This window comes from Triturus cristatus, chromosome 2_1 (assembly GCF_964204655.1).
Source record: "Triturus cristatus chromosome 2_1, aTriCri1.1, whole genome shotgun sequence".
Lineage (NCBI taxonomy): Eukaryota > Metazoa > Chordata > Amphibia > Caudata > Salamandridae > Triturus > Triturus cristatus.
Window position 1 is genome coordinate 672,287,399 of NC_140581.1, and position 23,491 is coordinate 672,310,889.

At 47.0% G+C, this 23,491-nt stretch overlaps 1 protein-coding gene across 2 annotated transcripts in view; it reads left to right on the forward strand.

Moving 5' to 3' along the window:
* The window catches only part of WDR36 (WD repeat domain 36), a 580,433-nt gene that overhangs the window by 155,168 nt on the left and 401,774 nt on the right, over positions 1 to 23,491 (forward strand). The window lies entirely within an intron of this gene.

Sequence of the window (23,491 nt, forward strand, 5' to 3'; positions counted from 1 at the left end):
GAGGGTGCTCTTTGAGGGCATCAGTGACCATGGGGGAACCCTTGTTCCAACCCCTGAAACTCGACTCTCAAAACCAATTTCTTACCTGCAAACCTATAACTACATGTTCGAGGCATGTGAGCTGTAGATCACATGCTTTGCATAGTCTGCCATCTAGTGTTGGATCCGGATGTTTGCACTTTGTTTTTCTTCAAAGAAGTCTTTTCCAGTTACGAGGTGACTCCTCCTTTCGATCGGAAAACTCGTGGCCGACCGTTGGGCCTACCCGCGTTGGGTCAGCCCGCAGTCGCTGGAACGGACTCAATTTAAATTCTGTCCCAAGTGTCGCACGAAGTATCCGCGAACACAACGAGCAAGACTACGTCACGTGCTGATCTTTGCAATCGAAGAAGGCACTCCGTGATCGTCAGGCTCGACTTCACGAGATGCGCCAACAAGGCGGCTGCACTCCCAATCTCTTTGGAGAAGATTCCGAACACGAAATCTTCGGCGCACAAGGAGCCAAAGAAGAGGAGGAACACATTTCCCAGTCCGAAGACGACTCTGACATGGAAGAAGACGTTCCGCAGGGTCAGCATATCCTGAGTACTGATACCCTCCTTCCCCAACTCATGCCCAAGAAAAAGTCTCCGGTCCTTCCTCTGCCTTCAGGCCAAGGTCGGCACGGAAAACATGTTTCCAATGCCCACCTTTGGGCTCTGCACCGAAACACCAACCAAAGCCTTCCTGCTCAGGACCGAGATGGGCCCATTCAGGCACCGAACTAAAATTTTTGGTGCCGAAATCCAAACACGTCGTCGTTGACATCCCTGCTATACCAAAACCTAAATCTTCGGATCCAAAAACCTCGGCGCTGAAAACGTCTGCACCGAAACATCTGCACCGAAAGACAAAACCGCTTCTCTTCAATCAAAGGAGCCTCGTTTCGACGTCTCGCCTTCCAACATGGACCTGAAGCTGAAAGAACTTGTCATTAACCCCTAAAACTGGTCATATTCATGTCAAATTAATTGCCAGCTAAACGGAAACCAGAGATGGAGGAAGCTTACCACATTCCCCTTAAAAAGAAAAATGTAGGTACTAATCCTTCTCCTTCTCCTCCTCCTCTTGACCCCCCTCCCCACTTGACCCTAATTTACTGATTACTCCTACAAATTCACCACATCCACAGTCACCGGATCACCAGGATGACAGGGATGAGGACGCACCACATGACAATAGCCCCGATGCATGGGATGATTACAGTACAGATCCTAACACTGACACTGACCCAGATCTATACCCTACAAAACCCTCTCCACCTGACGACAATGTAGGGTATATAGAATTAATTTACAGGGCTGCTCATTATCATGGAATTCAGCTTCACAAGGAGCCTCTTGAAGAGGATTTTATTTTTGAGACCTTAAGTTCTTCTCAAAGAGCAACTCATACTCTAATCATGCTTAAGGGCATGCTTAAGCACTGTGATAATAATTTTAAGGACCAGTGCGTGCAAGGATACTAACACCACGGGTAGATAAAAAATACAAACCTGCACCTACAGACCCTGTCTACATTAAAGGCCAAGTTCCCTTAGACGCCCTAGTCATTTCCAATGCCCGCAAAAGAGCAAACTCTCAAACAGGAGATGCCCCTCCTCCTGACAAGGCGTCCAACTTATAGATGCCTCAGGTAAGAGTAGCAGCACAGGCAGACAATCACTGGCCTATTGCCAACACCCAGGCTCTCTTAGCAAGATACGACAGGACTCACTATGACGAATTGGAACAATTGCTCCAATTATTGCCAAACTAACATAAACAAGAGGCACATGAGTTAATTCAGAAAGGAAAACTAATTTCCAACACTTTCATTAGGTGTGCTTTAGACGCAGCTGACACAGAAGCTCGCGCTATCAACACTAGTGTTCTTCTAAGATGTCAAGCCTAGCTAAGGATTTTAGGGTTTAAACCTGAAGTCCAGGCTTCCATTTCATGTTTAAATTTCTTTATTGGTAGTTTTCATGTCAAATATACGGCCTACAACAATTGCATCATTCTGTGCTTCCGCTATTTGCCTCATCTGGTAGGCTAGCTACAGTAAGAAACAAACAAAACAGTAAACAGGTGAGTATAACCCCCCTTACTTCCCCTCCCTCCTCCTCCTCCTTGTAAATAATACAGCCTCGTACATTAGATGCTGTCGGGCGCACCCCCCCCCCCCCCCCCCCCCCCCCCAGCTCTGTGTGCCCGTCTCTGTAGGGTTTACGCCTTTTGGGGCGTCGTGTCGCGAGGTATCACCTCTTGTGGTGGGTCTGCCAGGTGCAACAATCTGCGGTATTTCGGGCAGGTGAGTTCTGTGATCTCCGTAGTCAGCAATGTCAGGAAGGGCTCCCAGAGGTCGTGGAAAGAGGCTCCCGGATTGGAGATTGAAAGGGAAATTTTCTCCATCCCGAGAATCCCCCATAATCTATAAAGCCACCCAGATGGGTGGGTGTGTTTGCAGTGCCCCAGTGTGAGAGGATGTTTTGCTGAGCTGCACACAGCGCTAGCACCATTTGTTTTCCTCGCCGCGATCTAAGTGGAAACATGAGAGAGTTAGGAAGGCCCAGGAGTGTATAAGCTGGAAAGCGAGGTATTTGGGTGTGGAAGTGGGTGTCAATGTCATCCAGGACCTGGTTCCAATAACTCATTAACTGGGGGCATTCCCACAGCAGGTGCGCCTGGGTACCCAATGAGTCGCAGCCTCTCCAACAATTGGGGCTCTGTGTAGGGTTGCCTTGGTGGAGTCAAGGGAGGGTTAGGTACCAGTACGTGGCTATTTTCGTTGTGGAAGCGTCCTACCTATTTTCCCTTCCCATCGGAGTTCCCCTGGGGATTTATCTGACCCTGGGTTGTGTCTTAGGAATCTGTAGAGGTCCATCGTCAGTCGCGTATCTGTGTGCCTTGTGAGTAACCACCTTTCGAACTGTGTAAGGGATCTCTCTACCCCCCCCGATCCCCAGTTGCATAACCCAATGTCGAATTTGCAGGTACCTGTAGCGCTCCATCTCAGGGACATTTCACAGTGTGCAAATGTCAGTGAAGGGAGGTGCCCCCCACTCGTCAAAGAAGTGTCCTACTGATCAGCTGCCCTCGTGCGTCCATTGTGCGAATGATGTCGAGTCCAGCCCAGGTGTGAAGTCAGGGTTGTTTACTATGGGCGTGATTGGGGATGGAAATGTTGTGAGCCCCTTTGAGGTAGCGACCCTGTTCCAAGCTGATATGGTGGTGCCTGCAACCTTAGATAAATACAAGTTGCGGGGCCTAGTATCTTTAGCGAGGACGGGGACTCCCCAAAGTGGATGTTTGGCTAAGGCTCTGTCCATGAAAAGCCAGCGTTTCTCAGACTCTGGTCGTGACAACTCCACCAGTGGCCGCAGTTGTACCGCCCAGTAGTAATTTTGCAGATTGGGGATCGCCAGTCCTCCCTCAGTCGGGGGCCTATAGCTTAGTTCCCAGTGCATTCGTGGCTGCTGGTCGCGCCAGACAAAACGCTCTAGATCACGCTTTAGTGAGCGCAGTACTCCCGGTGGGGGTGAAGTGGGAGGCTCTGAAAAAGGCTGATTATCTTAGGTAGGATTGTCATTTTGATCGCCGCTACCTGACCCAACCAGGACAAAGAATGAGGTCTCCATGTGCAGAGGCAGTCGCGCACATGTCGTAAGAGCACCGTGTAATTGAGGGAGGTAGTTGTTTTCATGCTGGCAGAGAGTTTCAGCCCTAAGTAGGGGATGGTATCTCGGGCCCAGTGGAGGTGGTGCATCCGCGGAAGCGCCTCCAGAGTGGCTGTGCCAAGAGATAGACTAAGGCCCTGTGACTTTTGAATGTTAACTTTAAAAGCCGAGGCTTGCGCGAAGCACTCAAGTTCTGTCAAAAGAGCAGGCAGGGACTCACCAGGTCTTCCCAGGGTGGCGACCACATAGTCAGCGTACAGGCAGGTTTTGTGCTCCTCCCTGCCAAAGCTTACCTCCGATATTAAAGGATCATTGCGCACTCGCTGAGCCATAGGCTCCCTGTACAGGGCGAAGAGGAGTGGTGAGAGCGGGCATCCCTGCTTCGTCCCCTGTTGGATGGGGAATGGGTGTGATATCAGTCCATTAACCCTAATCGAGGCAGTAGGGGCAGTGTAATTAGCCAGTACCCATCCTATAAATCGCTGTGGCAGACCGAAGTGGTTCAGAGTAGCCTTAAGGTAAGTTCAATGCACCCTTTCGAACGCCTTCTCGGTGTCCTCCAAGAGAATCATACGCTTGACCTCAAAGCGTTCCTATTTGTCTAACAGGTGTAGGAGGCGCTTAGTGTTGTCAGAGCACTGGCGTCTCGGGACAAAGCCCGACTGGTCTGAGGGATAATCTCTGCGCTAGGATCCCGGAAAAAGTTTTGAGGTCCATGTTAAGGAGGGAAATGGGATGATATGACGCACAGTTATGTTTATCCTTCTCTGGTTTAGGTATCACAGTAACTAGGGCTTCTAGCATTGTAGGTGGCATGGGAGAGGACACCCCGATCGAGTTGTACACCTTCACTAGCAGCGGAGCCAAAATAGCTCAGAATGTTTTATAAAAGATGGCAGAGAATCCATCAGGGCCCGGGGATTTAAGCGGTTTTAGTTTAGGCTTGAGGAAGTCATCTCTGCCATATCTAATCGGGGAATCGAGATCTTCTGCTTGACCGAGGGTCAATTTAGCGGTCCTTGCATCTGTCAGGTATTGGGCATGGGCGTCCATAGGGAGTGTCTGTGCCCTGTAAAGAGATGCGTAATATCACTTGAACATGTCTGCTATACCTTGGTCTGTGGTCTGTTCTTGTCCGGCGTGGTCCACCACCATGGAAATGCTAGATGTCTGCGCTGGGCCCTCAGTTACTGGCCAAGAGTCTCCTGTACACCCCTCCCCCCGAGTAGAAGGCATGCGGAGCCTCAGGGTGGCGTGTTCTGCCCTGTCGGTATCTAGGCCCGCCAGCTGAGTCCTCGCTGCCTTAAGTTGTTTCCAGACCCTGGGAGCTCCCGTTCCTTGGTGTATTCGTTCCAATTCGGTTACCGTGCTAGAGAGTTGCTCCCTCTTCTCTTTCCTGACCGGTTATCGTGTGCAGATATAGCTAGAAAGTCTTCCCTGGACCACCACTTTGAGCGCGTCCCATAAGATAGTGATAGGGGTGTCCGGGGTATTGTTAATGGCCAAGTAATAGTCTATAGTTTAGTGATCCGCTGCACTACTGTAGGACGTTGTAGCATCGTCTCCCTAAGTCGCCACAGCCGCCGGGTTGGCCGGTGGCAGGAGAGAGATAAAGAGATGGACACTGCTGAGTGGTCAGACAGAGGGCAAGGAAGGATCTCCACCCGTTGCGTCTGCTGTGTCAAGGTATCAGTGGTCAAAAAGTAGTCAATCCTGGTGTCTGTCTTGTGGGTGTGCGAATAGAAGGTAAATTCCCTGGATGTCAGGTGTTGTAACCTCCATACATCTGTCAGGCCTGCCTCCCGCAAGAGTTGTCTCATCTTCATAGAGAGGGCCCCAGTCCGCCCATAGCGTTGGCACAACATATCAATGTCGTTGTCAAGGGCCATATTGAGGTCTCCCCCACTAGTAGCGATCCGTCAGGGGAAATGGATAGCTCTAGATTCACCACCCGGAGAAACCCCTCCTGTCCATTATACAGAGTGTACACGGAAGCTATGGTGAAGGAGCGTTGGCCTAAGGTGAATGTGTGTGCTAGGAGCCTTCCCCTTATTTCGGCCTGTTTAGGACCTATCTTGCCCTGGAACTTAGCTGAGACTAGAATGGCGACCCCCGCTGTTTTGGAGGACTGAGAGGAGAACAATTGGTGGGGTAACGCCCTCGCATACATTCTGAGGTTGTCCCGTGGGAGCAGATGTGTCTCCTGGAGGAGACAAATATGGGCATCTGTGTTTTCCAAATAGGACAGGACCGTCCGCCTCTTGATTGGGTTGTTTAAGCCTTTTACATTAAGCGCTGTTACTTTAAGGGCTCCAGCCATGAGAGAGGTGTCTCAAAGGTGCGGTGAGTCCCTGCAGGTCAGATTGGCCGTATGTTCCGAATTTGTTTGTGGATGTATAAGCGCCGTATGATTCAGTCCTCACCCTGTGAGGTCCAGGGGCGGCTGGTGACATTTTAAAGTGGTGGGGCGTAAAATGATTGGTATACTTCACCATAGCGAGCGAGCGTAGCGAGCGAGCCCGAACCCCTATAAGGAGGGTTCGGGGGGTTCTCCCCCCGAGAAAATTTTGAAAAAAGAGAAGAGAAATGGTGCATTTTCAAGCAAATTTGAGAAAGCAGGAAGGTTAATAAAGCAATTGTGAAAGTGCAGTTATAACATTAATAAAGAGATGTCATATAACATAGGTAGCTGCTTATTCAGTGTATAACCACAGAGCTTCATAACAGACTTCGAGATACAATGCATTTCTGAGTACCTCACTCACAGATGTTTTTTATTTAACAAACTAAACTGGTTGCAAAGTAGCAGCATTCAACATTGTTTACTTTTTGTAAATGAAATCAGCACGTCTCTCTCTAAGAGCAGCAAACTTTTCAATAACTTTAGTGTTAAAGTCCGGGATTTTCTGAACTAGCTTGCTCTCTACAGAGAGCATTGCCAAAGCATTGAGTCTTTCCTCAAGCATGGTGTTTCTCAGGAATGTCTTAATCCTCTTTAAGGCTGAAAAACATCGTTCTGCCTCGACTGTTGTCATAGGAGTGGTTATGACAATTTTAAGTAAAGCCACTGTCTCTCCAAGTGACTTTTCCATATTAAGTTTATGGATTAAAGCCAGCAAAGACAAGGCACTTGTGGCCTTCCGGTACACAGGCATTCCGTACAGTACAGTCAACTCAGTTCTCAGCTCTTCTTTATTGAGCATAGGATAAGCTCCCACAGCCTCATTCAGAGCACGCTCCGGGAAGGATTCATCATATTTGGCAAACTGTTGACTTTGCAATAATGTGGCACTCACCAAATGTTTAGTGAAAGAAAAACGCTCTCGTGCCTGCACAATTACAATGTCACAGATCTCCTTTGCAATTCGGACCATAGTGGTGATGTTTTTCCTGCGGTATGTGAAAAAAGATTTCTCTGGCAGTTTGCTGTCTAAATTGTCAACCCCATCTCTCACTTTGCTTATGCTTTGTACAAACATAGTAGTATATACTTGCACTTTGACAGTATCTATCTCTCGTGCTTGTAACTGATTGTATAACAGGTCGACAGCTACCATTATATCATGAAATAAATACAGTAAGAACTGAAACTCTCTGTCTTGTAGTGTTCTACCAAAGCCATGGGCTTCAATCTGACTTTTGTAATCAAACTCATCATTGGCTTCTATGGCTTCAAAACATTTCAGAAGGTCCTCTCTATGTTCATAGATTAGGTTGACTGTACGGATGTTAAAGTTCCAACGAGTTGAGGATCCCCTTGGAACGCTTTTGTCTACAATGTCATGAAGTGCTTCTGTTCTTTTGGGGGAACGCGAGAAGAATGCTGCCATGCCTCCTATATCCTGAAAGAAAATTCGTGTCTCGGTGATCTTTGATACTGCCTGTTGCATAATAAGATTAAGTTGGTGAGCGTAACAGTGCACATAATGAGCATTAGGGTACACATCTCGAATTCTCTTTTGTACTCCACTAAGGCTTCCACTCATTACGGACGCACCATCATAGCTTTGCGCAATAAGTTTTTTTTTTTGAGGCAGCTCTGGAAAAATTAAGCTCAGTTTACGCAGTATAGCTGCAGTAATGGTTTCTGCACTAGAGTCTCTTAAATGTGTGAAACCATAGAACCTCTCCACAACTTGTCTGTCATTGTCAATGTATCGAAACACTAATACGGACTGTGTTTTAGTGGCCACATCAGTGGTGTCATCAGCCTGAATAGCCACAAAGTCTGTGTTTTGCAATTCTTGCACAATATGGCTTCTCATAATTTCGAGCATACACTCAAGAAGTTCATTTTGTATTGTTTTAGAGGTGCCCTTAAAGACTGTAGCACGTGCTAAATGTGCTTCCATATCCTTGTCTATGCTTGCTATTAAATCCACAAGGCCTTTGAATATTCCAGGATTTGGGGAACCTTCCGATTCATCATGGCCTCGCAATGCCAGTTCAAAAGCACCACAGAAACGAATGCAATCAATTATTTTGGATAGAATCTGTCTGTTCCTATCAACTGTTTCATTGTGTTTCTGTATTGCTTTGCGGTATGCATCATTTATCTGCTGCTCAATCGGAGCATCTTCCCCCAACATTCCCAGTCTAGTCAGGTTTTCCATATGCTTTCTTGTGCGTGAATGCTTCTTTATTTTTTCAGACAAATGCTTCAAGTCTGTTACTCCTTGATTTGTCCAAGAAAACTCACCACCAAACAGCAAGCAGGGAAAGCAGAACAGAGAATTTCTTAAAGGGCACCCTGTAAGCCAATCAGCTTTTGTGTACCAGGCGTTTGAGAATGTACGTGTGGACATTTTCCCTCTGTCCTGGGAAGTTTGCTGTAGTTTTAGGTCAGGCCGATGAGGTCCCAATTGCTTTAAATCTATTTTCTCTTGAAGTGGCCGTGCCTGGAATGACCTTGTAATCAGCTCTTGTACTGTATTCATGATGACGATGCTGGCCTTACCAATATATATTAAAGAAACCTGCCAATAATCAAAGTACAACATATAAGGTGCGGTGCAATAATATCAAGTTTCTGTATAAATACATATATCTTGTGCAGTATCGCAATAAATCTCCAACAGCTCCCCTTTGCACAACATGACTGCTAAAAATACAGCCTTACTGCCTGCTGCCTCTGTGTGCCATAGTGGTTGCTGAAGGCACTGAAACAGACACTGCTTGAGGGCCTTGAACAAGGCAAGGGATAGTTAGTGCTGTTAACAACCGTTATTGGCCAAATCACAGGGCTAAGGCTGTTAGTAAATTCCATCTACTGAGGGTACAATGTTCAGAATGTGTGCCTACCCCAACCACCATGTACAGTGACCACACACATAGCTCTAACTCCAATCTAAAAAAAAAAATAGCATCAGTTTCCTTACCTTTAACTCTGGTGTTTGCTGGGTCGTAGCCGGGGTGAAAGAGCAGCAAAGGAGGTCTTGTTCTTCGCCGGAAATATGACCAAAAATTTGGTAAGGGTTGTCAAGCTTTAGAAGGTGCTGAAAATAAAAATAACGTGCTGTAACTAGACAAGCAATGCTTTTAAAATACAAGTAATCCCAATGAATTTTACCAGCGTCAGTTCTTCAAGTTAACATAAAATAACTACAGTGTTCTTAAAATATTTATTTTGTTTGATGTTCGGGGAAACCAGACTTTTTTTTAGTCTGCTACGTTAAAATTATCCATTGGAACCTGCTTACATTTAAATGTAATAATGATATGATCTTTAGCTTTCAGTATCTTTATGGAATACAATAGATCACAATTTTAAATTCAAATTATCCTTTAATCAATACATTAAGAAGTGCAACACTGGTAGTAGTCCAACGTGAAAAAATAGCGTGAAACTGCGTCTCGTCGTGAATCTGCAAGGAGCTTGACCCACCCGGACAGAGCGTGCGAGTAGTTCAGTCAGTGTGCATGGGCATAGTGTGAAAAGCTTGGCGTGCATGCTGCACCGAAGGGTAATTCTGCCCGGTACTGGTGCAGATCTTCAAGCATTTATTTCAAGAGCTCCCCTTGAGAACTGTCTCTAAAATCTGTAAATCTACCGGATTTTGCTTCAAAACAGCGTTTTGCTCCTTTATTTTATTTCGGGTTGTGCAGCTATAAACTATAAATCCTAGTTGGGGTGATAAATTGCACACCCAGCTGAATCCCACCTCATCGCTCGGTTGTGTACATGGACAGAGAAAGTGCGCATACAAACATTCTTCGTACACACACATATATTGGTGGAAACTGATGAGAGCAACATCATCATAGTCTAGGATGCTTTTATGCAGCTGGTCTGACATTGCGCTCTGCGGTGGCTTTCAATCTGAGGGGCCGATTAACCAAAGAATGGATGAGGATGGGAAGTAGTACTACATGAGTCCTCTTTTATTTTACTCCTAGCAGCCTTTGTAAACCAGGCCCGATGCATTCAACTCGCTATTATTGAACGTGCTAAGTTGTGTTTGTTTTGCTGAAATCTTTCCGCAGTCTTTCTTCCCCGCTTTCCAACAGACCCTTCCTCAGAGCTAAAGGGAAGGAAGTCGAAAGACGCATCAATCAGCCCCCCCCCCCCAACCTCCCCCAAGAATCCATGGACTCTCAAAACATGCTAAATATGTATCAGTATAGATTACAGGTTTATAATATGTATCGTCATAAATGTTAGGCCTCAATGTTAGGTACATTCAATGCACATTTCAAGAGGCAAACGGGTGCTCCAACTGCAGCATCCGGGGCTTTAAACAGTACCTGGCCCTTTAAGAAAGTCCCCGTGGGTTCTCCCATTGATAGACCGTCTTGAATACCAAATGGGGTGAGTAGTAATTACCACCAAAATGTTGTTGTTTTATTTTTCCTCATCTTTATCTTTATTTTTAACTATGGTTGTATATGCTAAAATGCCATTATTATAAACCATGTTATTTCATTGTATCTTTTATAGTCACTTGATGACCGAATAAAGAATGTTTGACTAAATTACTACCAGTCATAAAAATATTGCTCAGCATTTAAAACCATTGAGCTGATCTGCCAAAGGTGGTAAAATGAGAGGAATTCGGAAGTGTAGTTAGTACCACTGATAGTAAATGCATTCACAGCAGCAATCCCAAAGAAAGAAACGATGCCAGCAAAAAATGCCTGGGATGGTCTTAAAGAGAGCACCAGCAGCACCGGCTGCCACTGGTGGAGGATCTGGCAGATGAGGACTAAGCTTATTTACCACTCCATATCAAGGGCTCAATGTCAACCATGGCACTCTGGTGAGATCTACCCACCCCTTATATTGGCGCCAGGATCCATATGTGAGCTGCCTTCTTGACTGGATCTATGCCAGACTGTTTTTGCTGTTCCTTCTGTGAACGTTTTTCTTTATCTATGTTTTTGGTTGATACCTTGCAATGTATTTAGCTGATTCTTTTTATGTTGACCGTGCAACACTTTTATTCATTGTTTTTGCTCCTAGCTCACAAGCGCCCAACATACGCCCTATCGGTTTATCACATAATTGTGGGACATATGCATTTCTATTTTCTATCCTGTTTTTTTGGAGTTCAGCTTTGCTGGAGCATGAATTGCTGCTTACTTAGACAGTTAGGACTAGGACACCTTTAAATGGTTGACTTAGAACGTGCAGGGTGGGTTTAAGTTTTCCCATGAAAAGACGCACATTGCTAAAAATGTGTCCATGCTAGAGAGGTGTCAATGGCCTTTCTCCAGAAGATTCACCTCCTTGGGGAGAATGTGGACCCCCTTAACTTTCTGATACATCCCGGTGCGTACAATATCAATCCCCGAGCAAAGCGAAAACAAAGGGAGTCACGATTCTATTTATTTTGTAGTCGAGGAGCTGCTTTGTTCTCCTTTTCATAATACAGCTGCTGGTTGTATGTCATTACAGCGCGTTGCTTAGCACACGTTATTACAACGCAGGCGCGCAACACCCATTGGACTCACAGGGCTTCAGCCCCCCCCCCCCCCCCCCTCGTCGCGTGTGGCAGCCCGGGCTGAGACAGCATCCCGGCGCTCACACAGACGCACCCGAGCACTTCACAGGTCTTTAAAAAACCATTTGCATGTTAATGAGGCCTCGCTGTTGTTTCACCCCTTCTAAGAGCCCCTGCAGCTCCACTCTGCCTATGGCTTAAAAGATTCAGCCCCCCCCCCCCCCCCCCCCCCGAAATTTGGCTCTAGTTGCGACTCTGCAACGCACATAATACCACGCATACAATTACAACATTTCCAAGAAGATTCCACATTCTAGGATGGTGAAGGGAGGTCACTCATTGTTCGGGGTCAGCTGGAGGGAATTGAGGTTACGCTTGCCAATGACTATGGGTAACCAGATCATAAAGCAAAATTCTATGCCACACTATTTGAACATCTGGGGGAGCTAATGTTTGGGCAGCTGTTATTGGGTGAGAAATTCAATATAGTTATTGACCCATATTTACTGTCAGGGAGATACATATGGGGCTCCACGTGCCGCCCTGGAGGGACTTCGGGACTGTCCTCTGGTACTAGACATCTAGAGGCGCATCACCCGACCGACTGTGAATATACCATTTTTTCCCAATGTGCATAGAACCTCCTCTAGACTGGGCACGTTCGTCACACAACAATCTGACCTACAGGCCTTCATTGGTAGTCAGATAGACACTCAGGTTCTGTTGAACCATGCCCCGGTTACAGTTGTTTGGCTTTGATTCCCCTGCACGGTGCAGTGTCTTTCAGGGGTTTTTCTCAAACACTCAGTTAATGAAGGAGACCGGATTGGGATTCTGCAGTCTTACCGCTGCCATTTCAATGTAGATGTTTTATCGTGAGAGGTGATTTTTTACCAATTGTGATAAAGATACTCCACGTGGGCAGTGTGTGAGGTGTTTGACGCGCATGGCCGAGTGTGAGAAACTTTGAGGGGGGCCCGAGCTTGAGTCGCTTGACGACGGTGTGAGAAGCTAGCCTAGCTCGGATGGGATGGATGTAGACGACATGTTGTGTCGGGAGCTTTATACTTACGTTACGGACACTATGCGGTCTGCGGAGTATTCAGCACATAGCGCGTGTGGCTTGGGGCAGAGTGAGGAGCTAGGTTAAGGTTAGGCGTGGAGGAATGGCGTGAGGAGTTTGATGCACGTGAACAGCGCGGGGAGCTCGCAGACAGTGTAAGAGCTACAGCATGTCCACGACGCAGTCACGCAGGTAACTTAGTCTCCGAAGAGTCCGAAAATCAGCTTACCCTTTGACAAGATGGCATTTTCATCTCCAAAAATATGTATTATTTAATTTTTTCAGTTGTATTTCTTTACTAGTACATATTTCCTTATTGTTTTCTCATTATACAGTACTTACTTCAGCCCAGGTACTTTTATGCAGTGATATGATATCACGAGTTTTTCACGATGACACACGACGAGTCACTCAGTCACGACGGGTCCTCCTGACTCTGAACGCACCGCCGCCACGAGGTTATGAGCAGACAGTGTCGCACCACCGCGTGCGTGATGACGCGACCGACTGCTGGAGTGCGCACCTCATGGCCAATCACTGTCACTGTGTTCAGACATAAGCCACAGTGATTGGCCATAGGTGCGCGGCACCCAATTAGCAGTTACTCGTTGCTGTATCAGGCTCTCAGCCAATCCAGAGACGCTGCATTATCAGCGCCTGCCCTGGATTGGCGAAAGAGCACGGATAGGGCTCGCCCGGATACCTAGAGGGGGGCTGCTGCAGAGGCAACCCTCGGCCTCTCGGCCCCCTCCTCTCAGTACAGTAGTCAGTGGCAGACAGTGCGGCGAATGCGCATGCTCGTGCTTGTCGTGAGACAAACTCGAGCATGCGCAATAAAATTGCGAGCCGCTGCCTGTCTGTCAACTAGTCTCAACTGTCAGTGCTCGCCCCCCGGCCCCACCCCCTTCATGTCCGACGCAATGCATCATTTGCATTGCCATTGCTGCCGGTCTGGGGATTGATTTGCGTGCATGTGTGGTAAGTGGGGCTCCGCCCCTGCGCCCCAATGGACGCACCGCCGCTGGTGAGGTCTACTCTGGGACTGGAAGCTAATGAGTGGAGGAGGAAAGAACCCTGTGAATCCCAAAACAGAAAAAAGAAAAGAAAACTGTAACTTACAAACTTCTTCATAGATCTGGAAAGTTACCCATATGGTGTACATATGCATGGACATTTCTATTCTACTCTTACTAACTCCATTCTCACCCACTGTGGGAAAACAATCTAACAATGGAGTTGATACCCATGCCCACTATCACCGAAAGGAGGAGTCGCCTACCTCGTGACTGGAAAAGACTTCTTCAACGAAAATCCAAAGTGCAAACATCCGGACCCAACACTAGATGGCAGACGAGTAAAGCATGTGAATCTACAGCTCTACTTGCCAAGAACAGATGCATACTGGGTAAGTAGCGTTTTCCTTTCTACCAATGGATTGCAGTGACTGTTTTTACTCTGAAAAAGTTCTGTGTTGAGTTGTTTATATGGAAACCCACGCAACTGTGTTTTAATGTCAAAGTGGTTTACTTACCTTTGTCTAGGAAATGTCCCAGTGTGATATCGAGGCATACCACACTGAGTAGAAAAAGTAATCCTAAAAGTAATCTAAAAAGTAATCACAAAGTAATTACAACAAAATGTCAACTGTCTCAACATTTTACAAACCTGTAGCAAAGTCGGTTTCATCCAGCTTGCATATTCTTGTCAGTCTGTCTTGAAAAGTACAACTTCACTTATCTGTACCAAGTCCTACTTGGTTCTAAAAATTAAATACAACTAAATAAATATTTTTTATGCAAAAAATTGGTTTGAGTTCCGTCTTTGAGTGTTTTACATCACTTCTTGCCTGAGTGTGCACAATACTTAACTCTGCCCTCTGATAAAGCCTCACTGCTCGCCCACACTACAACAAATAGAGAGTAAGGTGCTATCTACCTTTACCTCTGTAAGCCTTTGGGCATCCACTGGACTCTGTGCACACTATACCTTACTTTGGTATAGTATATACAGAGCCAGCTTCCTACACTTAGTACTGGTTGACCCTGGGCTCAAATGCTGCATCCACACCCATCTTAAACTTTATCTTTTCCCAGCATCTCCACCTGCTTTACATGATCATGATGTTGGGCTTAGACTGTCGTGCATGATATAACCCCGTCCCACATTTGGGAGACTGTTATCAGGAAAAAGTGTGGTAATGCTGGATGGTAGGTCTTCCATCATTCTCCCCATATTCATCATTCTCCCCATATTCTAATTTTTTTGTTGGATAAATATAAGGTGTGACAATGGGGTGGCATCCTTATAAGCCAGAACACCTTGAATTTTCAATTTTTAGGTCGAGCTTAGTGCAGCACGCATGCGCTGCGAGACTTTATGTAAGGGCTTCAAAAATCTGACCACACGCTTGTGCTTTTGTTTTAGTCACAGGCTATTGGCCTTTGCGTGTGTCTTTCTAACAACGACAGCACGCAATTGGGCAAAGGCAGGTGCGTTTCCCGCCTTTGCTCCGCCCACGGCCTAATGCTTGCAGTTACCCCCACGGGCGCTATCTGTTTTTGAATTATTGTGCTCTGCTCGATAATTCAAAACAGATGGCTCGCTGTGGCGCGCGCGCACACACCACTCGCGTGCTTGTTTAATGTGGGTTGGTTAAATGTCCAGGCGTAATTGTTAATGTGTCTCTGTTTACATTCTGTCAAGCCGGAAGTTGCGTATTTGATGCGCGCCAGGCGGCTTGTCAAAAAGTTGACTAGGCAAGCAACCCGAGGGCTGTGCGGGACAAGCATATAAGCTGAAGACATTGCCCGCAGTCAGTCACACACTGTGGGTGCGAGGGCCGGGTCAGTTACCTATAATCAACACACGTGCAGACGCCAATTACAGTTGCACCCGAAAAGAGTCCCACCCTACGCGCAGTTTCATCCCACTTCTCACAAAAAGCCAGGAAGCACCCACTCGGTTCGGACGCTTTCCCTTGTCGATATCGGCTTACCTGCGGCTGCTGCCCGCATACCCGAGTCCTGCCGCATCCCAAAGAGACTACGATCCAACCATTCCGCCGAGTAGGTCGCGTCACAGCCAAGCACGGCGAGTGCACGGAGCCAGACAGAGGACTGGTGGGTTGGATGCAGTCGTCATATTGGACCGTGCCTTTCTTTTCTCCAATTTACAATGGTTGTCAATTGCTAAGCCGATATGATAGGCAGGCATCCTAAAACCGAATTAAGAATGACGTTTGTGACATGTATATAGTGTTTACATATCTTCGGAAGTGATCTCCTATTTTGTTTAAAAAATTACCAGATGCCGAAAAGTTTTCAAAATGTGTCCATTGATTTGCGTGTTCAAACAAAACCTTAGACCATAGCAACTTCAGCATCGGGCTCTCTTTCGATAACCATGAGTTATGACGGGGAAGCGAATGGATCCACCTTCGCAGAGCACCAGTGACCTCGTCTGGGTAGTAATCTACAGCTACCTTAATTTTCAGACGGTAAGCTCAGTGTTGGCACCTGTCAAGGCTCGAGGAGCTGTCATAGCAACCACATCAGCTGTTCTCGTTTCCTTTGTGTTTAAGCAGTGCTGGGGAGTGCATGTCTTTTAAGCTGTCTCCCTGGTGTATTTCTCTCTCTCTCACTCAGTGTTGCTCTCGGTCGCCCATGTGCTTCTGCCTGACCCATTCCCTGTAGCACTCGTTCGTGTGCTTCTTCACCATTGCTGCCCTTAGTCCGCATGGAAGCCTGCTCCTCCTCTCTCCCCGTCAGTGCTTCCCCCCCCACCTGTGCCCTCCACGTTGCTACTTTCAAAGCCCGTGTTGCTTCTGTCAAAACTCCCCCATGTCGCTTCCACGCCACTATCCGCATTTCTCTATGTTGCTTCCACACTCCTTCAGACCTTTCATGGTGCTTCCACCTCCTGTTGATTCTGCTACTTTAAAAACAAGCATTGGCATAGCCAATAGGTTTCACCTTTGGGATCTTAAAAGTGTTTAGCCATGCAACAGTTGATGTTGTTGCACCAAGGATATTGTGCTGCATAAGTAAATCATTATAAGGTCTGAAAAGCGAGACCTATTGGCTATGCCAATGCTTGTTTTTTTAAGTGTCTTGCGAGGTGGGCGTTCCCTGGTGCTGCACGACCATGGCTGAAACACTGCAACAGTTCCCTATGGGATTTGTAAGGATGTTTTATTTTTTTGCAGCTGTAATTTAATGTTCACATAGCATTCTGCGTTTAAAAAAGTCGAGTATTTCAAGGAACATGGTACCACACATTCTCTGCTAACAGTAAATAAGCAAATGAATGCACGTGAAGCCTCACCCCTAAAAGAACGTTATGTTCGAGGCATATGAGCTGCGGATTACACACTTTTGCATAGATCGCCATCTGGTGTTGGGCCCGGATGTTTGCAGTTTGTTTTTCCTCTTGGAAAGTCTTTGGAAGTCACGAGGTCGGTGACTCCTCCCTTGGTTCGTATTGCGCATGGGCTTCGGCTCCATCCTCAGATTTGTTTTTTTCCACCATCGGGCTCGGATGTAATACTTCGTGCTCCGGTTCCGAACATTTCCAGTTCGACGATCGAAGCGGAATCCTCGCTCATCGCGGTATTGTTCAGATCCTGATCTCCTCAATCACCTTCTCTTCAACACATCTTCGATTCCAGTCGTCGACGGCGGCCTTCGGGCCTATCCAAGCTCCGGTCCCGGCTGATGGAAAGAACTCCATTCAAGAAGTTCCCTCGATGTGGGTCCAAATTCCCCCATACCGATCTTCATGAGGTGTGCAACCTCTGCCTCTCCCCTGAACACGAGGCTTGACACTGTCCCGCCTGCAAGTCTTTCAGATCGAAAAAGACTATTCGAGATCGAAGGGCCAGACGAAACATGGCGCACTCCTCGACCTCCGTTCCAATCGACATCTTCGGGGATGACGTCGACACCGAGGGCTTTGGTGCGGAGCTCGGTGTCGAAACCCAGCCTTTCGGAACCGACCAAACACCATAAGGCCCTTGGCACCAAAACTTCCACGCCGAAGTCTACCTCGGCACAGACCAAGAAATCGGAGGTTCCAAAAAAGCACGGCACGGACAAGCCTAAAAAGTCATCGGCCCCAGAATCTTCGGCGCCGACGGAACAAATATTGTCTCAAGAACTGTTTACACCGGATCCCTTGCAAAAGACACTTATCAAGGATCCAAAAACTGGACATTTGGCACTCTCTTCTAAAAAGAGACATTTGGACAAACCGGCTCCGCCTCCACCTCCAAAGAGGAAAGACTCTGCTACCTCCCCTTTCAGTGTGCCTTCCCCACCTCCTCCACCCTCTCCACCTCCACCCTCTCCACCCCTGCCTCATCGCTCCCCGACCCCGTCTCCAGACCATGATGATATGGGGGACCTATATTACGATCCAGGGGATGTGCCACAGGACCCCACCCCTACAGGATCCCCAGACCCATGGGACAATTATAATATTCCAGACATCCCAGATGTCCCACAAGATGACCTTTATCCATCCAGGCCATCTCCACCAGAAGACTCATTAGATTTTCACCACCTACTTCAGAGGGCGGCACATTATCACGGGGTAGAGCTACACACTGACCCGGTAGAGGAAGATTTCCTCCTCGACACCTTTGATACCGCACATAGGTCTACCTCCATACTACCTATGCTCAAGGGGGTAATAAAACATGCGCCAGAGGTCTTTAAAGACCCAGTCAGGGCTAGGGTCATTAACCCATGCATATAGAAAAAGTATAAAGCTGCCCCCACAGATCCTGCCTATATCAAAGAGCCAGCGCCACTAGATTACCTCGTGGTCTCCACTACACGGAAGAGGTCAAACTCCCAGGCGTCAGGCGAAGCACCACCACCTGACAGAGTCAAAGCTACTGGACGCTTCAGGAAAGTGCACTGCGTCACAGGCAGCCAATATATGGCGTATCGCCAACACTCAAGCACTATTGGCCAGATACGACAGAGCGCATTATGATGAACTAGAAACCATCATGCACCATCTCCCAGAAAAATACAAAAATAGGGCCAATTAATTCATTCAAGAGGGTAAGACGATAACTAACACCTCTATACGCTGTGCCTTAGACGCAGCAAACACAGTCTCCAGGGCCATTAACACTAGCGTCCTCCTCCGTCGCCATGCTTGGCTGAGATTTTCAGGCTTTAAACCTGAGGTACAGGCCTCCATATTAAATCATCCATTTGATCAAGAACATCTATTCGGCCCAAAGGTAGATGAGGCCCTCGAGAAGATGAAGAAGGACACAGATACGGCGAAATCTATGGGAGCCCTGCAGTCACACCCTCCTAGGCGCTCCTTTCGCCGCTCTTCCTTTCGGGGTACGGCCAGAGGCTACTCCTCAGATAGCGCATCCACTTCCTACAAATCCCCTACTCAATCCACCTTCACAAGGGGTTATCAAAAAGGCGGATATAGGGGCAATAACAATAACAATAAAGGCAGAGGCAAAACAAATACCGCCCGCTCTGCCACACCGCCTACTCAATGACTTCCCCCTGCTCCCTCCAGACCATCCCAGTCCGGTCGGGGGCAGGCTACAAAATTTCCTTCACGTCTGGGAGACCATCACCTCAGACAGATGGCTGACCCAAATTATTCGTTCAGGGTACTGCCTAGAATTGACATCTACCCCCCCAAACATTCCACCCAGGCAACGCCCAATGTCACAAGAACATTCCACGTTACTAAAACAGAAGGTAAACTCCCTCCTACAAAAACATGCGATGGAACAAGTCCCCGCCAATCAGCAAAATTTAGGGGTCTACTCCCTATATTTTCTGATACCAAAAAGAGACGAGACTCTACGACCTATTTTAGATCTCCGGCCTCTAAACACATACATACATTCGGACCACTTTCACATGGTAACACTTCAGCAGGTACTTCCGCTCCTCTCCCCGAACGACGTTCTCACCACACTGGACTGGAAAGACGCATACTTTCACATTCCGGTACACCATGCTCACAGAAAGTACCTCAGATTTGTAGTGGACGGGCAACACTACCAGTTCAAGGTGCTCCCATTCGGGGTCACAACAGCACCAAGGGTATTCACCAAGTGTCAGAAGACAGCACATTCACGTCTTCCCATATTTGGACGACTGGCTAATAAAAGCCACGTCCTACAACCAATGTCTACATCACACCGCCACTACAATCCAACTACTTCACCAGCTAGGTTTCACGGTGAACCACCAAAAGTCCCAGCTAATACCATCCCACACAAAGCAATACCTCGGTGCCACCATAGACACCTCAAAAGCCATAGTCTACCCCAATCCTGCCAGGATTGCAAGCATTCAGGCTTTGCGTCAAAGATTCATTCCTCAACACTCTCTCCCAGCAAGAGTGTTTATGCAACTAATAGGGATGATGGCCTCTTGCATTTTCATAGTACCTCACACAAGACTCCAGATGCGTCCACTCCAAGAGTGCTTAGCGCGCCAATGGAACCAGGCCCAGGGGCAACTGACAGATCTGGTGTTGGTAGACGGTCGCACCCATCGCTCTCTGCAGTGGTGGAACACCACAAATCTTTCCAGAGGTCGACCGTTCCTGGACCCGGTTCCACAAATAATCCTAACAGACGCATCGCTCTCCGGCTGGGGAGCTCATCTATTACACCTCACAGTGCAGGGCACATGGACGCCGCAACAAAAGTTACTCCACATCAACCATCTGGAGTTACTGGCAATCTTTCTAGCCCTAAAATCCTTTCAGACACAGATTTTAGGCAAGGCAGTCCTTATTCGCACAGACAACATGACGGCCATGTACTACATTCAAAAACAAGGCGGCACACACTCTCCACAGCTCTCTCAACTAGCACAGAGCATATGGAGATGGGCAATTCCACACAAAATCTTTCTCCTAGCCCAACATGTCCCAGGAGTCCAAAACACCATAGCAGATCTGCTCAGCAGACAGACGCTTTCTGCATTCTGTCCATCAATTGTTGTTTTTGCATTTGTCACCCCGAGTGGGAAGGGTATGCTCAGACGTGAGTCCCTTGCTCTCCATGCCACTGGAATCAAGCTATCCTGGCTGATGAGGGCTGAAAGCCCGAAACCGGTCCTAGGATGCTTGTCTCCAGTCCAGGGAGGACCTGGCTTGGCAGTTCGGGCTGGACTGTTCCCATGGGGCACAGGGTCAAGACTGATTTGCATATGGCTGGGTTCAAACTGGAATGGCATGGTGAGCAAAAAAACGATGGATTTAGGCCCAGATCTCTGTACTGGGGTGAATGTATGACATTGTTCTGCATTCTGTCCATCAATTGTTGTTTTTGCAGTCAGCAGACAGACGCAGCAGATCCACGAGTGGGAACTTCACCCGCAGGTTCTTCACCCGTTCTTTCAGATGTGGGTGCATCCACAGATAGACCTCTTCGCCACCCAGGAAAACAAAAAATGCCCTAGCTTCGCCGCCAGATACCCACACCCATTGTCCAAAGGCAATGCGATATGGATGAACTGGTCAGGCAAATTTGCGTACGCCTTTCCACCTCTCCCACTAATTCCATTAGTGTTGGGAAAGCTACAACAGCACTCCCTCACACTGATTCTAGTAGCTCCAACATGGGCCAGACAACCGTGGTACACCATGCTGCTGGAACTCTCGGTAGTGCCAAACCAAAAGTTACACCTCTCACCATGCCTCCTAACCCAGAACCATGGAGAGATCAGACACCCGGACCCAGCTCAGCTCAACCTTGCGATCTGGCTCCTGAGATCCTAGAATTCAGATACCTTAACCTTCTTAACCTTCCCCCTGACTGTATGAACGTCATCAGAGAAGCTAGACACCCTACCACTAGAGACTGCTACGCTGCAAAGTTGAAAAGATTTGTTGTTTATTGCCATAACAACACAATCAACCCTCTAGACGTATCTATACAGCACATCATATGCTACTTACTCCATCTACAAAGGTGTAACCTAGCATATACATCCATTCGGCTACACCTCGCAGCAATTGCCGCTTACCTACAAAACAGACAGCACCTATCACTTTTCAGAGTGCCTGCCATTAAAGCCTTCATGGAAGGCCTCAAATGAATAATTCCCCCCAAAGTACCACCCTCACCTGTGTGGAACTTAAATATAGTTCTCACAAGGCTAATGGGACCGCCTTTCGAACCCTTGCATAAATGTGAACTGCAATTTCTCACATGGAAAACAGCTTTTGTAGCCATCACTTCCCTTAGAAGGGTCAGTGAGATACAAGCACTTACTATACAAGAACCTTTTCTCCAAATGCACCAGAACAAGGTTGTCCTCCGTACCAACCCAAAATTCCTACCCAAAGTAATTTCCCCCTTCCATCTAAACCAATCGGTAGGATTACCGTTTTTTTTCTCACAACCTCAAACTGTTGCAGAAAGGGCTCTACACACGCTAGATGTTAAAAGGGCCTTACTTTACTATATCCAGAGAACACAACCTTTCAGAAAGACCAAACAACTGTTTGTCTCTTTCTCTCCACCACATAAAGGTAACCCCATCTCTAAATCAGGGATAGCTAGGTGGATTGTAAAATGCATACAGATTTGCTACCACAAGGCAAAACGAACGCTATCTGTTCCCCCTAAAGCCCACTCTACACAAAAGATAGGGGCTTCTATAGCTTTTCTAGGGAACATCCCATTAGATGATATCTGCAAAGCAGCTACATGGTCAACACCGCACACTTTCACTAAACATTACTGTGTAGATGTGCAAACCAAGCAACAAGCTAGTGTGGGCCAGGCTGTACTAAAAACACTATTTCAAACCACTGCAACAGATACCGGTGGTCGCCGCTAGGGTTGGGAACTGCTATATAGTCTATGCAAAAGTGTGTAATCTTCAGCTCATATTCCTCGAACGGAATATGCTACTTACCAGTATGCATCTGTTCTTGGCATGTAGAGCTGTAGATCTACACACGGCCACCCGCCTCCCCGGCTATCTGTATCTGTTCCAGTCTATCTTATTTAGATACAACACACATGGGTTTCTTCACTATTATTACTACGCTCCATCTTTCCCTGTTGGCGAAAAACAATCTGAGGATGGAGCCGAAGCTCATGCGCAATACGTACCAAGGGAGGAGTCACCGACCTCGTGACTTCCAAAGACTTTCCAAGAGGAAAAACAAACTGCAAACATCCGGGCCCAACACCAGATGGCAATCTATGCAAAAGTGTGTAGATCTGCAGCTCTACATGCCAAGAACAGATGCATACTGGTAAGTAGCATATTCCTTTCTGTCTGATATGCATAGGAGTGTGAAATAACAGCTGTGCGTAAAACGCACAGATAAAAATAACTTTTTTTGAATGAACAATGGTAGTTACAATAGAGACTTACAAAAGAGACTTTTGGGGAAAATTGCATAAAAAATAGTTTTTTTAAATCATTTACACATTTGTAAGAAAGATTAGCAATATCATGAGAAAGGTACCACCGAGTCGCAAGAACATTGTGAGAGACCAACCAAACCAAGACAGAAACCAAGACACAGACTTAAACCAAAATTTAGGGAAAACACAAGTTGGCTTTTTACAAGAATATCTTGTCTATTAAAGCCTACCCGTGTTGCACATGAAGTATTTTAGAACAAAAATAAAAATTATTAGGAGTGCCAACCCAACAGGAGGTCATTAACAATTACTATTAAAATGTAGGAACCCATTGATGCTTCAACCACCCCCCTTCCAATTTACCTGGTGTCTGTTTTTCAAAATTCTTCAATGTTGACAGAGTC